Source organism: Scyliorhinus torazame, chromosome 7 (assembly GCF_047496885.1).
Source record: "Scyliorhinus torazame isolate Kashiwa2021f chromosome 7, sScyTor2.1, whole genome shotgun sequence".
In the NCBI taxonomy this organism is placed as follows: domain Eukaryota; kingdom Metazoa; phylum Chordata; class Chondrichthyes; order Carcharhiniformes; family Scyliorhinidae; genus Scyliorhinus; species Scyliorhinus torazame.
Window position 1 is genome coordinate 177,993,102 of NC_092713.1, and position 16,169 is coordinate 178,009,270.

A 16,169-nucleotide genomic window follows, 5' to 3' on the forward strand; every position below is an offset into this window, starting at 1 on the left:
TCCAGATGACTGTGAATTTGACATACCTCAAATTAAAATAGAAAATGAGGATGTTCTTAAAAAATTGGGATGAATTGTTAAGTTACCTTCCAGAGGAAAAGCGAACTGACCTGAAAGAGTTATTGATATCACAAGGGCAAGTTTGTAGAGATAAATTGGGAAGTACTATAATGGCTATACATGATGTAGATGTGGGAAATGCTGTTCCTATCAAACAACATCTATATAGACTTAATCCTTAATTGAGAGTATGCTGAAGAATGGCATAATTGAAGTGGGTTGCAGCCAATGGAGCTCATCCACAGTGATGGTACCTAAACAAGACGGTACCCAACTATCGAAAGGTGAATGCAGTTACAAGAACGGACTTTTATCCTATCCCACGTTTGAAGGATTGCATTGAGAAAGTGGGACAATCTGCTTTTATTTTTAACTTCCAGACATGGAAAGAACATTTAAAACATCGTATGAAGTTCTTCGATCGATTTCAGGTGGCGGATTTGGTGATGAACCTAGCCGAAAGTGAATTTGGAGAAGCCCGAATCACTTTCCTTGCGGAGTTTCCGATACCCTCAAGACGAAGGGAAATAATGCGATTTCTGAGCATGAATGGATTTGATCGAACAGCTGTGCAAAGGATTTGTGGCGTGATTACTCCACTGATGGACTTGCTAAAGAAATCTAAAAAATTTCAATGGAGAGCGGACTTTCAACAGGCATTTGACTGCCTGAAAGCTGTGATCACCAATGTTCCTGTATTGGAGAATTGCAAGGGGCTCTGTGGTCAGATTGAACTAAAGTATCTGATTCTGAAGAGAAATGCCGAGGAGTAGAGGAATGGATGGATTGTGCAGAGACTTTGTTCAAGGAGACTGTCAATCGAGAAGGATTTCGGTTGGAGGAAGAAGAGCAAAGCCAAATGGACTATATTATTAAACCTGTTTGAGTGTGTTGTTTTCTTTCAATGAAAATGTATATTTACTGTGTGTATTTCTTCGTGGATGGTGCAGAAGTGAAAAATGAAATCTTCTTGAAGTTGGTTTATTTATTTTTCTTGGGGGGAGGTGTCATGTGAGAGTACTTTTAAGACATGGATGTTTAAGCAATGTACCTTTAAGAAAACAGTGATGTCAGAGAGTGGGTGGGGCTGAGGTCAGGTCAGCCATTTTGCAGTTTAGTTTTGCAGTTTCAGTTTTGAAAAGAGCTGGGTGTGTGTCTGTGTTTTGCAGTGAACTGGATCATTTGGGTGATTTAAACTTATAATAGTGAAACCTTTAACCTTATGTAAGAGATCCAATGTTTATTTAAGATGTTAAGTTGAGTTCGTGGAATAAACAAAGTTTTGTGTTTAAAAACCCACGTGTTCATAATTGTAATCCCACACCTAGGGAAAAGCAACAAAAACATTAAAGGGTGAGGTTGGTTGAACCCCATGATACATTTTGGGGTTCTGAAAACGCCTCCCCATAACAGTGTTTATTACTGCAGTGATGTCAGAGAGTGGGTGGAGCTGGGCCGTCTGTCAGCTTTTTACTTTCGTTTTAGGTTGTTTGCTGCAGGGTGTGTTTTAGTTTCGTTTTCAGAGCTGGATAGCTGCAGTCACAGCCAGAAGGTGTATTAGAGTCTCTCGCTGTAATCTAAAGACTGTAAATCGATCCTGCTGATTTAAAACTAATAACAATAGTGACTTTAACCTGATGTGTTTCTAAAAGATGTTTTAAGTCTTATGGATGTTAAAAGGAAATCTTAAAGGATTACTTAGTGTTGCATTCTTTGGGGGCTGTATTTGAATTAATGGTGGCTAAGATGTTCACTGTATGTTTTAAAAAGGTTAACTTGAGTTCATAGAATAAATATTGTTTTGCTTTTAAAAAATACATTTTCTGCTGTACCACACCTGTAGAGTGGGCCGTATGCTCCCCATACCACAATCTATTAAAAGTTGTGGGTCAGGTGAATTCCATGATACACTTTGGGGTTCTCTAAACCCTGGCCCATAAACACTACCTTGTGAGAGTAAAATCCGAAGCAAAGTGTTTTCTATACTGGAATTGGAAGGGTTAGACTCAGAAGACGGTCTGGAGGCTCTATTACGTTTTATGGATACGATTTATCAAAAGGATGACTTGTTAAGTGCGTATGAAGCCTGGTCAGAATTCGATAAGATTCCAGAAAACAGGGGATATCTCTATTGAAGACTATATAATGGAATTTAGCAGACGATACAGAAGGCTGCACAAATACCATCTGGAATTTCCACAATCTGTGTTGGCATTTAAGTTACTGGACTGTGCCAATATGGGCTTCTGTTTTTGACAGGAGTTAAGTTTGCGGATAATGATACCTTATTTGACCAGATGATAGAGGCCTTAAAGAAGTTCCTGGGGAAACATTCAATTCCTATGGCTCTTATGTCACAAATGGGTCAGTCAGATTTTGGAAGATACACTACTGACAGGATCGTACGGCTACGAACAGGTTATGAGAAAATAGAAGGAGATCGGGACCCGGAAACTATGAGGACAGAAACCCATTTAAAATCTATAATAGGAGGGGGGACATGGAGAATGGAAATAGGAAAATGAACCCCAGAAATGCCCGGGGTATGAGAAATCAATGTTTTCTGTGTGATTCTCAATACCATTGTGCTTTCAACTGTCCAACAGCTGACTGTTCATGTGCGGGGCGCAGTGGTTGCTGGTTAAGTGTTGTATTTTTTACCTGTATTTAAGTTGGGCGGTTCCTAAACCCTAGACATTAGATGCCGGGGTTTAGATATTTCAGTAAGCTCAGGGAATGTGGTAAAAGAGGGGGAGGGGTGGCATTGTTAGTCAAGGACAGTATTACGGTGGCAGAAAGGAAGTTTGATGAGGACTCGTCTACTGAGGCATTATGGGCTGAGGTTAGAAACAGGAAAGGAGAGGTCACCCTGTTAGGGGTTTTCTATAGGCCTCTGAAAAGTTCCAGAGATGTAGAGGAAAGGATTGCAAAAATGATTCTGGATAGGAGCGAAAGCAACAGGGTAGTTGTTATGGGGGACTTTAACTTTCCAAATAGTGACTGGAAACGCTATAGTTCGAGTTCTTTAGATGGGTCCGTTTTTGTCCAATGTGTGCAGGAGAGTTTCCTGACACAGTATGTAGATAGGCCAACGAGAGGCGAGGCCATATTGGATTTAGTACTGGGTAATGAACCAGGACAGGTGTTAGATTTGGAGGTAGGTGAGCACTTTGGTGATTGTGACCACAATTCGATTATGTTTACTTTAGTGATGGAAGGGGATAGGTAAATACCGCAGGGCAAGAGTTATATCTGGGGGAAAGGCAATTATGATGCGATGAGGCAAGACTTAGGATGCATCGGATGGAGAGGAAAACTGCAGGGGATGGGCACAATGGAAATGTGTAGCTTGTTCAAGGAACAGCTACTGCGTGTCCTTGATAAGTACGTACCTGTCAGGCAGGGAGGAAGTGGTCGAGCAAGGGAACCGTGGTTTACTAAAGCAGTCAAAACACTTGTCAAGAGGAAGAAGGAGGCTTATGTAAAGATGAGACATGAAGGTTCAGTTAGGGCGCTCGAGAGTTACAAGTTAGTTAGGAAGGACCTAAAGAGAAAGCTAAGAAGAGCCAGGAGGGGACATGAGAAGTCTTTGGTAGGTAGGATCAAGGATGACCCTAAAGCTTTCTATAGATATGTCAGGAACAAACAAATGACTAGGGTAAGAGTAGGGCCAGTCAAGGACAATAGTGGGAAGTTGTGCTTGGAGTCCAAGGAGATAAGAGAGGTGCTAAATGAATATCTTTTGTCAGTATTCACACAGGAAAAAGACAATGTTGTCGAGGAGAATACTGAGATTCAGGCTACTAGATTAGAAGGGCTTGAGGTTCATAAGGAGGAGGTGTTAGCAATTCTGGAAAGTGTGAAAATAGATAAGTCCCCTGGTTCGGATGGGATTTATCCTAGGCTTCTCTGGGAAGCTAGGGAGGAGATTGCTGAGCCTCTGGCTTTGATCTTTAAGTCATCTTTGTCTACAGGAATAGTGCCAGAAGACTGGAGGATAGCAAATGTTGTCCCCTTGTTCAAGAAGGGAAGTAGAGACAACCCAGGTAACTATAGACCAGTGAGCCTTACTTCTTTACGCAAAGAGTAGTGAGGCCGTGGAATGCCCTACCTGCTACAGTAGTGAACTCGCCAACATTGAGGGCATTTAAAAGTTTATTGGATAAACATATGGATGATAATGGCATAGTGTAGGTTGGATGGCTTTTGTTTCGGTGCAACATCGTGGGCCGAAGGGCCTGTACTGCGCTGTATTGTTCTATGTTCTATGTTGTGGGCAAAATCTTCGAAAGGTTTATAAGAGATAGGATGTATAATCATCTGGAAAGGAATAATTTGATTAGAGATAGTCAAAACGGTTTTGTGAAGGGTAGGTTGTGCCTCACAAACCTTATTGAGTTCTTTGAGAAGGTGACCAAACAGGTGGATGAGGGTAAAGCAGTTGATGTGGTGTATATGAATTTCAGTAAAGCGTTTGATAAGGTTCCCCATGGTAGGCTACTGCAGAAAATACAGAGGCATGGGATTCAGGGTGATTTACCAGTTTGGATCAGAAATTGGCTGGCTGGAAGAAGACAAAGGGTGGTGGTTGATGGGAAATGTTCAGACTGGAGTCCAGTTACTAGTGGTGTACCACAAGGATCTGATTTGGGGCCACTGCTGTTTGTCATTTTTATGAATGACCTGAGGAGGGCGTAGAAGGATGGGTGAGTAAATTTGCAGATGACACTAAAGTCGGTGGAGTTGTGGACAGTGTGGAAGGATGTTACAAGTTACAGAGGGACATAGATAAGCTGCAGCGCTGGGCTGAGAGGTGGCAAATGGAGTTTAATGCAGAAAAGTGTGAGGTGATTCATTTTGGAACGAATAACAGGAAGACAGAGTACTGGGCTAATGGTAAGATTCTTGGCAGTGTGGATGAGCAGAGAGATCTCGGTGTCCATGTACATAGATCCCTGAAAGTTGCCACCCAGGTTGAGAGGGTTGTTAAGAAGGCATACGGTGTGTTAGCTTTTATTGGTAGAGGGATTGAGTTTCGGAGCCATGAGGTCATGTTGCAGCTGTATAAAACTTTGGTGTGGCCGCATTTGGAGTATTGCGTGCAATTCTGGTCACTGCATTATAGGAAGGATGTGGAAGCATTGGAAAGGGTGCAGAGGAGATTTACCAGAATGTTGCCTGGTATGGAGGGAAGATCTTATGAGGAAAGGCTGAGGGACTTGAAGCTGTTTTCGTTAGAGAGAAGAAGGTTCAGAGGTGACTTAATTGAGGCATGCAAGATGATCAGAGGATTGGATAGGGTGGACAGTGAGAGCCTTTTTCCTCGGATGGTGATGTCTAGCATGAGGGGACATAGCTTTAAATTGAGGGGAGATAGATAAAAGACAGGTGTCAGAGGTAGGTTCTTTACTCAGAGAGTAGTAAGGGTGTGGAATGCCCTGTCTGCAACAGTAGTGGACTCGCCAACACTAAGGGCATTCAAATGGTCATTGGATAGACATATGGACGATAAGGGAACAGTGTAGATGCTTTAGAGTGGTTTCACAGGTCGGCGCAACATCGAGGGCCGAAGAGCCTGTACTGCGCTGTAATGTTCTATGTTCTATGATATTGTTACATGGATTTTAGTAAGGCGTTTGATAAGGTTCCCCATGGTCGGCTTATGAAGAAAGTAATGAGGTGTGGGATAGAGGGAAATTTGGCCAATTGGATAAGTAACTGGCTATCACATAGAAGACAGAGTGAGGTGGTGGATGGAAAATTTTCAGACTGGAGACCAGTTACCAGCAGTGTACCACAGGGATCAGTGCTGGGTCCTCTGCTATTTGTGATTTTTGTCAATGACTTGGAGGAGGAGGCTGAAGGGTGGGTCAGTAAATTTGCTGATTACACCAAGATTGGTGGAGTAGTGGATGAAGTGGAGGGCTGTTGTAGGCTGCAAAGAGACATTGATAGGATACAGAGCTGGGCTGAAAAATGCCAGATGGAGTTTAACCCTGATAAGTGCGAGGTGATTCATTTTGGTAGAAAAAGTTTGAATGCGGATTACAGGGTCAACGGCAGGGTTCTGAGGAATGTGGAGGAAGAGAGAGATCTTGGGGTTCATGTCCACCGATCTCTGAAGGTTGCCACTCAAGTGGATAGAGCAGTGAAGAAGGCCTATCGTGTGTTAGCGTTTATTAACAGAGGGCTTGAGTTTAAGAGCTTATGCTGTAACTGTACATGACCCTGGTGAGACCACATTTGGAGTATTGTGTGCAGTTCTGGTCACCTCACTATCGGAAGGATGTGGAAGCATTGGAAAGGGTGCAAAGGAGATTTACCAGGATGCTGCCTGGTTTGCAGGATAGGTCTTATGAGGAAAGGTTGAGGGTGCCAGGGCTTTTCTCTTTGGAGCGGAGGAGGATCAGAGGCGACTTAGAGGTTTATAAGATGATAAGGCAGATAGATAGAGTGGACGTTCAGAGACTATTTCCTCGGGTGGATGTAGCTGTTACAAGGGGGCATAACTACAAGGTTCAGGGTGGGAGATATAGGAGGGATGTCCGAGGTAGGTTCTTTACTCAGAGGGTGGTTAGGGTGTGGAATGGACTGCCTGCTGTGATAGTGGAGTCGGACACTTTAGGAACTTTCAAGCGGTTATTGGATAGGCACATGGAGTACACCAGAATGACAGGGAGTGGGATGGCTTGATCTTGGTTTCGGCACAACATCGAGGGCCGAAGGGCCTGTTCTGTGCTGTACTGTTCTATGTTCCAACACGTTATAATAGTGTTTGAAGCTACACACGACACGGAAGAGGAAAAAGATAGTGACCAGAAAGAAGGCATTGTCCGATTGCAATAATCCACAGGAGGCAGGAGTTCCGTCACCACACCAGTATTTATTTGCAATAACTTATATACAAGAGCATCTCCAATCAGTGCTGCTCGCATTCCAGTCAACTTAAGACTGCCTCACAAAGCCTATACAGGTGCTTATATGGGCCCCCTCAATGAGCTATCATTGAGGGAGCTCATACTCCAATTGGCCAACCAATAATGCCAATTGGAGGTCATTACACCCCTGCCCCCCCCAAGGTCCGAGGAATTTCTGCCAGCTGGCATTCCTCTGAGCTTCTTCCTGCTCCTCCTGTCCGGGTCGGTCACCTCTGTGTCGTCCGCCGGGTCGTTCTCAGACGTGGGTGGGGTGTACCTTATAGGTGCCCGTCTTTTCCTTGATGATCTCCTTGGAAGTCGTACTTCCTCCTCCTCGGGGAGAGGTGTCGCGGCGGCCTCGTCGAACGTGTCCACCTCCGACTCCTGGATGACGGGGTCTGGAGAAATTGCTCGGGGCTGGGGTATCTTTCCCGTCTGAGCTATCCCAGCTTGAGGCGGTCCTGCTTCGACTGCCTCTGGGTGTGGTCGTCTGCTGCCCTTATTTGGTCTAGGTGTTTCTTCAGCACCTTACCTCCTATCGAAACTTTATATGATACGGGCCCTGTTTGGAGCTCTACCGTGCCTTTGACCCACGTTGGTCTATTCCCATAATTCTTGACCCAAACCGGTGCCCCCACCTGGAAATGTCTCTGCTGCCGACTATTATCATGTCCCCTGCGTTGGACCTCCTTTTGTTTCTCCACTTTCCCCGTTAAATTTGGGAAAAGGAGACTCAGCCTCGTTCGCAGCCGCCTTCCCATTAAGAGTTCAGCTGGCGGTATGCCCGTTGTGGAATGCGGTTAGGTCCTGTAATCAAACAGCCAGCTGGAGAGTTTTGTGTCCATTGACGCTGCCGGCTGCTTCTTGAGTCCCGCTTTTAGTGCTCTCTCTGCCAGGCCGTTGGACGCTGGAGGGTAAGGGGCCGTTTTGACGTGGCGGACTCCGTTTCCCTGAAGGAATTTTCCAAATTCCCCACTTGTGAATGCTGTTCCGTTGTCCGACACCAATACCTCCGGAAGTCCATGTGTTGCAAACAAGGCCCTGAGCTTTTCAATTGTCGATGCTGTGCTTGCCGTGTTTACCCGGTGGACGTCCAACCATTTGGAGTGGGCGTCCACTATCACCAAAAACATTGAGCCCATGAAAGGGCCGGCGTGGTCAATATACAGGCAGGCCCACGGTCTGCCTGGCCATTCCCACGGGTGCAATGGCGCAGCTGGTGGCACTCTTTGCCCCTGTTGGCACTCCTGGCACTGACGTACCAAGGCTGTTATGTCTGTGTCCAATCCTGGCCACCAAATGTAGCTTCGAGCTAGCATCTTCATTTTAGACACCCCTGGGTGTCCGTGATGTAACTCGGTTAAGATTGCCCGAAGGCCCTGAGCTGGGACTATTACCCGGGCTCCCCATAATAGGATACCGTCTTCTACGGTTATTTGGTCCCTTCTGCTCCAGTATGGGTGCATCTGGGGCTCCACTGGTCTCTCCAGTTCCCCTGTTAGCAGTAAATGCTTCACCTTGGCTAAAACTGGGTCTTTTTGCATCCACAACCGAATATGTTGTGCGTCCACTGGTAGGGTGTCCAAACAATTTAGAGTCATTACGGTCTCCTCCACTTTCGGTATTAGCGGCGGGGTGTCTGGGAGGGGAAGTCTGCTCAAAGCATCTGCATTTGCTACTCTCGTTCCTGGTCTGTGCTCCAGAACGTATCTATACGCCGCCAGTAGCAACGCCCAGCGTTGGATTCTAGCTGATGCAATCGGGGGTATTGACTTGTCTTCTTTTAATAACCCTAATAATGGCTTATGGGCCGTCACTATACTGGTGAAATATTTTTACTGCAAATATCACCGCCAGTCCTTCCTTCTCGATTTGGGCGTACTTTCTCTCAGCCATCGCCAAGGTCCTTGAAGCATAGGCTGTTGGCCGTTCTTCCCCGTTCCTTCCTCTATGGGCTAAGATGGCTCCTACCCCGTAAGGTGATGTGTCACATGTGACCACCAACTCCTTCCTTGGGTCATAGACATAGAATTTACAGTGCAGAAGGAGGCCATTCAGCCCATCGAGTCTGCACCGGCTCTTGGAAAGAGCACCCTACCCAAGGTCAACACCTCCACCCTATCCCCATAACCCAGTAACCCCACCCAACACCAAGGGCAATTTTGGACACTAAGGGCAATTTAGCATGGCGAATCCACCTAACCTGCACATCTTTGGACTGTGGGAGGAAACCGGAGCACCCGGAGGAAACCCACGCACACACGGGGAGGATGTGCAGACTCCGCACAGGCAGTGACCCAAGCCGGAATCGAACCTGGGACCCTGGAGCTGTGAAGCAATTGTGCTATCCACAATGCTACCGTGCTGCCCACTAATGCTCTAGGACATTTTCGGATGACAGCTGTTCCTTAATGTCCCTAAATGCTCGGTTTTGGCGGGCGGACCATTTCCATTCTTGTCCCTTTTTTAGTAGCTGGTGGAGGGGTTCTAGGATGGACACCCTATTTTCAATAAATTTGCCATAATATGTTATCAATCCTAGAAATGATCGTAGCTACTGGACCGCGGTGGGAGCTGGGGCTTCTTTTAATGCCCTTACTCAGTCTTCCAATGGGTGTAAGCCTGACCCGTCTACTTTATATCCCAGGTACGTCACATGTGGGGCCAGAAAAACACATTTTTCTCTTTTCAGCCGTACGCCTGTCTTTGCGAAACGCCTGAGCACTTCCTCCAGGTTCCTTAAGTGTTCCCCGTTTGTCCTACCCGTGATTAAGACATCATCCAAATAAATCGCCACCTGCGGTAGTCCCTGCAGAATATTTTCCATCGGACACTGGAATATAGCGCAGGCTGATGACACTCCAAACTAAAAAGTCCCTTCAGGGTGTTGATCATAGCGAACTTCTGGGAGTCCTTGTCCAGTTTTAACTGCAGGTAGGCGTGGCTCATGTCTAGTTTCGTGAACAAAAGCCCACCTGCCAATTTGGCATATAGGTCATCTATTTTCAGGATCGGGTATTTGTCCAGCAGTGCGTATTTGTTTACCGTCTGTTTGAAATCTCCAGAGAGACGTATCGAGCTGTCTGGCTTCAAAATTGGTACCACCGGTGCTGCCCATTCCGAGAACTGTACTGGGCTGATAATGCCGTCGCGCCGTAACCTTTCTATTTCAACATCTACTTTCTTCCTTAATGCAAAAGGTACCGGCCTAGCCTTACAAAATTTCGGGAGGGCTTCTGGGTCCACGTGCAAATTTGCTTTGGCGCCTATAATTTCCCCCAAACCTGTTTGGAAGACCTCCGGGTATTTTTGGAGTATTCCACTCAACTGCCCGCTTCCACACTGGAAAATTTTCATCCAATCTAAGTTTATGTCTTTCAGCCAGTTCCGTCCTATTAAGTTCGGTCCGGAGCCCTCTATCGTCAATGGTAATCTGAGCAACTGTTTGTCATATTCCACGGGTACATGAGTCGTGCCTAGAACTTCCAGGGGTTCCCCAGTGTAGGTTTTAAGTTTTGTCTATGTTTTTGTTAGGGTTAGTGGCTGGAGTCCATCTTTGATTTTTTAAAATGCTGCCACTCCCATTACTGATACGGCCGCACCCGTGTCTATTTCCATTATTGTCAGCCGACCGTTCACCCGTGGGGTAATCTTAACAGGTTCTGCTTTCTTCGTCGCAATATTATATAACTGTTCCCCTTCGGAGGAGGATGGGGCATCTAGGTTGTGTATTTCCCTGCGTCCCCACCTGCTATTCCTCTTTTGCCACCTCCTTCTAGGGTTTCTGTCGCTGTTACCCCACTCTGTCTGGTGCCAGAAACGGTCCTTCTCTGTTGGGGGAGCCTCAACCAGTACCCTCTGTCTCCAGTTAGTCCTTGCAGACTTGGGGGCAGTTCTGGGGTTTTCCTTTGGCCCTCTGTTCCTCAGGCTTCTCCTGAGGGCGGCTATCTGGTAGCTGGACCCATTGTGGTAGTCCCTTTCCCAGGTATCTACCTCCATTGGCGTGCCCTGTAGTTCCTGCTCCCCACTTGCTGCCTTTTCTAGGGACAGTGCGAGCTGTAACGCCCGCCTGCAGTCTAGCTGCGTTTCCGCCAACAGGCGTTTCTGTATTTGGAGGTCATTTATGCCAGACACTAACCGGTCCCGAAGCATTTCATTCAGCGTCGGGCCGAACTTACATTTTTCTGCCAGCCTTCTCAGGCGGGTCAAGAAATTTGTGACCGACTCTCTGTCTTCCCCCTTTGTTGTGTAGAATCTGTACCTACGCAAAATGAGGGGTGGTTTTGGGTCATAGTGCTCTTCCACCAATTTCGTTAATTCTTGGAAAGGTATCATGTCCGGCGTATCGGGATAAGTTAGACTACGTATAATGGCGAAGGCTGAGGGTCCGCACGCCGACAGCAGTATAACCCGTTTCCTTCCGTCCTCCGTTATCTCATTGGCCTGGAAAAAGTAACACATTCTCTCCACATACTGGGACCAGTCCTCAATAGTCGGGTCGAATGCATCCAACTTCCCAAAAATTTTTGAAAGAGCAAGGCTTACCCTCCGAGTGCGGCAGCTGGTCTCCGCAAGGTTCTTTGTTTACCTCGTCGCCACTGTAATAATCCACAGGAGGCAGGGGTTCCGTCACCACACTAGTATTTATTTGCAATATACAAGAGCAGCTCCAAACAGTGCTGCTAGCATTCCAGTCAACTTAAGACTGTCTCACAAAGCCTACACAGGTGCTTATATGGGCCCCCTCAATGAGCTATCATTGGCCAACCAATAATGCCAATTGGAGGTCATTACACCTATTAACAAGCAGTTTTACTCCAGTAATGAGGGTGTTGGTGGCAGAACCCTTCAATTGTGCTGTATTGGACAGTGGCTGCACACCTACTGTGTGTGGAATTGACTGGTTAAAATGTTACCTGGTCTCTGAATGCTGAAAATCGTAACAAGGTTAAGGAATTTGAAAGTTCCACAAGTTTCAGGTTTGGGGATGATAATACTCTGAAGTTGCTGAAAAGAGTGGTGATCCCTTGCAATATTGCCGGATTCAATCATTTCATTAGCACGGATGTTGTATCAAATGAGATACCTTTGCTTCTGAGCAGACCGTCGATGAAGAAAGCACACGAGACTGGATATGGAACAGGATAAGGCAACAGTTTTTGGAAAGATGGTGGACTTACAATTTACACAGTCGGGACACTATTGTATTCCATCACTGACAAATAATATTTCAGGTGCAGTTGTTAAGGATTGGCAGCTGGAAATGGGACTTTAGCTGATAAAAAAGCTTGTTGTATTAAAAGTGCATAGGCAATTTGCGCATCCGTCTCCTCGGAGGATGAAAAATTTATTGAAGGATGCAGGGCTAAGGGATGAAGACTATACTAAACCGATAGAACACGTTAATGATCGCTGTGAGGTTTGTAGGAAGTGCAGAAGGACACCATCACGACCGATAGTAAACCTACCTTTGGGCAAGGATTTTAACGACATTGTGGCCATAGACCTTAAGATCTGGGATAAAGCTAACAATATATATATTTTGCATTTTGTAGATTAAGCAAACAGATTTAGTCAATCAACCATTGTACGAAGTAAAGAAAAGAGAGTAATCCTGGATTAGATCATGGGAAAATGGATAGGGACAGAAATGAGCCCACCGGCAAAATTCCTGACAGACAACGGGGGAGAATTTGCTAATGATGAGTTTAGGGGTATGTGTGAAAACGTGAATATCACAGTTATGAATACGGCTGCGGAAAGCCCATTTAGTAATGGTGTGTGTGAAAGAAACCATGCAGTATTGAATGACATGCTCCAGAAAATTTTGGCAGATAGACCAAATTGCAAGTTAAATTCAGCCTTAGCATGGACGGTACATGCGAAGAATTTGTTGCAGCTGGTTGGGGGCTGTAGTCCCTATCAATTAGTGTTTGGTAGAAATCCTAAAATTCCATCCATTTTGGAAGACCAGCCTCCAGCTTGGGGAGGGACTACAATTAGCTCTGCCTTTGCTGAGCATTTAAATGCATTACATAGCAGTAGAAAAGCTTTTTTGGAAGCAGCAGTCTCTGAAAGAATTCACAGAGCTTTAAGACATAACATACGGCCATCAAATACAGTTTTTCAGCAAGGAGACATAGTATACTATACAAGAGACAATTTTAATAAATGGAAAGGCCCAGAGAAGATGGCATAGATGGCAAAATAATTATTTTACACATGGCAATCAGACTGTTAGGCTACATTCACCAAGGATAATGGGTACAGGTTACAAATTTTCAAGCATAGACAGAGCAGACAGACATGATGAGGAACCAGGGTCATCTGGTACGCATATGTTACAGAACTATGAGGACCAGTTAACTGATATAGACAGGGTTTCTGTGGAGGAACACAATACTTCTAAATGAATTAGAACAGGCCATTTTTCTGAAAGGCCAACTGTCAAAAGTTGGTACAAAAGTGATGTACTTGCCTGAAGGGAAGTATGCCTCAATGGAAGGATACAACCGTTATTAGTAGAGCAGGGAAGGCCACTGGAAAGTATAAACACTGGTTGAATGTACAGTATACAGGGGAGGGTGTCAAGACAATGGATTGGGAACACGAAGTTCAAAAATCGAGGGCACAGAAACGCAGTGCTAGTTCAAACAGTACATTGGATAGTGAACAGATTCACAAGAAAAGGTTGAGGACTATTGAAAGGACATCCCACAGCAGAAGGGAAAGATCAAGCAGGAGCAGTGCAGAACGAGATACCAAGCGTGATAGGGGGCGTAGTTTGCCAAGGTCTCAGAACATGGATAAGACTATGAATGCTACTAGGCGTACAATCCCACATGTACGTGAGATTTTGGTGGCTTCCAATAAATTAGATGAAAAAGTTATCAAAGATGCCAAACAGCAAGAACTGCACAGTTGGAGTGAATTTGGGGTATACACATTAGTACCGGATAGGGGACAAAGAGCTCTATCCCACAGGTGGACTTGCACGGAAAAGACTCTTCTAGATAGAACTTGTAAGGCAAAGGCCAGGCTTGTGGCAAGGGGATTTGAAGAAAACTTAGAAGATCAGGATTGAAGGGTAGATTCACCTACAGCAGGAAAGGTTATTTTAAAGATCTTCTTGGCTCTATCAGCCACAAAGGCATGGGAATGCAAATCTATAGATATAAAAGCTGCCTTTTTGCAGAGGCATCAGCTTCAGAGAGACATTTTTCTCTGTCCTCCTAAAGAGGCAGCTAACACAGAAGGGGTACTCTGGAAGTTGAACAAATGTGTATATGGATTAAATGATGCGTCTAGAGTCTGGTATTTTCCGGTAAGGTCAGTTTTGTTAAAGTTAGGCTGTTGCCAGTTGAAAGCAGATCCGGCAAAGTTTTACTGGCACCATAAGGGAAATCTTTCTGGCATTTTTATGATGCATGTCGATGATTTTCAGTGGGGTGGGACTAGTGATTTCGAAGCTATTGTAATCTCTGGGTTGAGGAAAGAATTCAGGGTTGGAAGTCAGGCTTCTGGTGCATTTAAATATATTGGACTGGAAATCGGACAGACTAAGTTAGGGGCAACTTTACGTCAACAATCTTATTTGGAGAGCATCAGCCCAATAGCAATTTGTCGTAGTCGGGTTTTCACAAAAAGACGCAGTGGTTTCAAAGATGGAAAAAGAGCAACTGCGAAGTTGAATTGGGAAACTGAATTGGTTAGGTAGATAGACTAGACCGGACGTTAGTTTTGATGTTTTAGAGTTGAGTAAAAATGAATGATCCTAAAGTGGAAGTCATAATGAGGGCAAACAAAGATGAGACCCACGCAGACACGGGGAGAATGTGCAAACATTCTAAAAACTAAAAATGCAGGAGTGTGTTTTGAGGTTTCTGGTTTTAGGTGACCTTAGGCACTTGAAACTCATAGTTTATACTGATGCGTCCTATGCAAATTTATATGATGGGGTTTCAAGCGCAGGAGGTTTTATAATTTTCCTTATGGGGAACAATGGTAAATGTTGCCCTCTTGTGTGGGAAACAAGGAAAACAAGGAGTGATCAAAAGCACTTTGGCTGCTGCAGAGGCGGTGGATATGGCCTTTTATATATCCCAGATATTGACAGACATTTGGGGATTAGGGTAACATACCCATTGAGCGTTACATTGACAATAAATCCGTGTGGGAAAATGTGCACTCGACAAAAAGTGTCAAGGAGAAAAGGCTAAGGTTAGACATCACAGGTTTAAAGCACATGTTGGACAGAGGGGAGAGAGCAAAAATTAAATGAATCGACAGTAGCTATCAAATATCTGACTGTTTAACGAAAAGCGGGGCTAGTTCACAGAAACTTTTGAATATTGTTAATGAATACTGTTAATTTCTGTGACTGTTTGTTTTGGGTTTTTTTCCTTCCAAAAATGAAGAAAAAAGAAGGGAAATCGCATGTGTTTTTGAGTTTCTTGTAATTTTCTTTTCACCAAATAATTTTTTTTCTCCAAGGAAAGGGAGACTGTAAAGGAATGGGTTAAGAAATATTCCAATTAGATGCCTCACTGAGCCAATAATTGGCACTGATATGTAACGAGGCTACAGCTGGCCTTGGGAGCATGTGATGTGATGATAGAACACACTCAGCACCAAACTCTAAGAAAAAAAAAAAAAAGGTGTTTGGGAAAAGGAGCAGATCTCTTGACTTTTTACTCAACAGCAGCTAGAGGCTAACACGCCCGGATCTCCCTATGCACCTGATGGTTCTACCATTTATTTTATAGCTCCCAACTGAATTGGATCTACCAAAATGCATCACCTCGCATTTACCCGGGTTAAATTCCATCTGCCATTTCTCTGCCCAATTTTGCAGTCTATCTGTATCCTCCTGTATTCTCTAGCACGGTGGCACAGTGATTAGCACTGCTGTCTCATGGTGACGAGGACCCGGGTTCAATCCTGGCACCGGGTCACTGTCTGTGTGGAGTTTGCACATTCTCCCCGTGTCTGCGTGGGTCTCATCTCCACGGCCCAAAAGATATGCAGGGTGGTTGAATTGGCCACGTTAAATTGCCATTTAATTGGAAAAAAAAAATTGGGTACTATAAATTTATTTATTTTTTAAACCACTATCCGCAACTCCTGCAATCTTAGTATCATCCGCAAACTTGCTAATCAGACCCACTACGTTTTCTTCCAAGTCATTTACAT

General features: G+C 44.9%; 1 protein-coding gene across 3 annotated transcripts in view; it reads right to left on the reverse strand.

Moving 5' to 3' along the window:
• Positions 1–16,169, reverse strand: part of uimc1 (ubiquitin interaction motif containing 1) — a 175,728-nt gene that overhangs the window by 4,464 nt on the left and 155,095 nt on the right. Inside the window, exon 8 of one of the 3 annotated variants that reach the window (XR_011948286.1) lies at positions 13,456–13,516. The exons of the other annotated variants lie outside the window; for them this stretch is intronic. The gene's annotated coding sequence lies outside the window, so the exon portion shown is untranslated. The remainder of the gene's footprint in view (positions 1–13,455; positions 13,517–16,169) is intronic. 3 annotated transcript variants of the gene reach the window in all.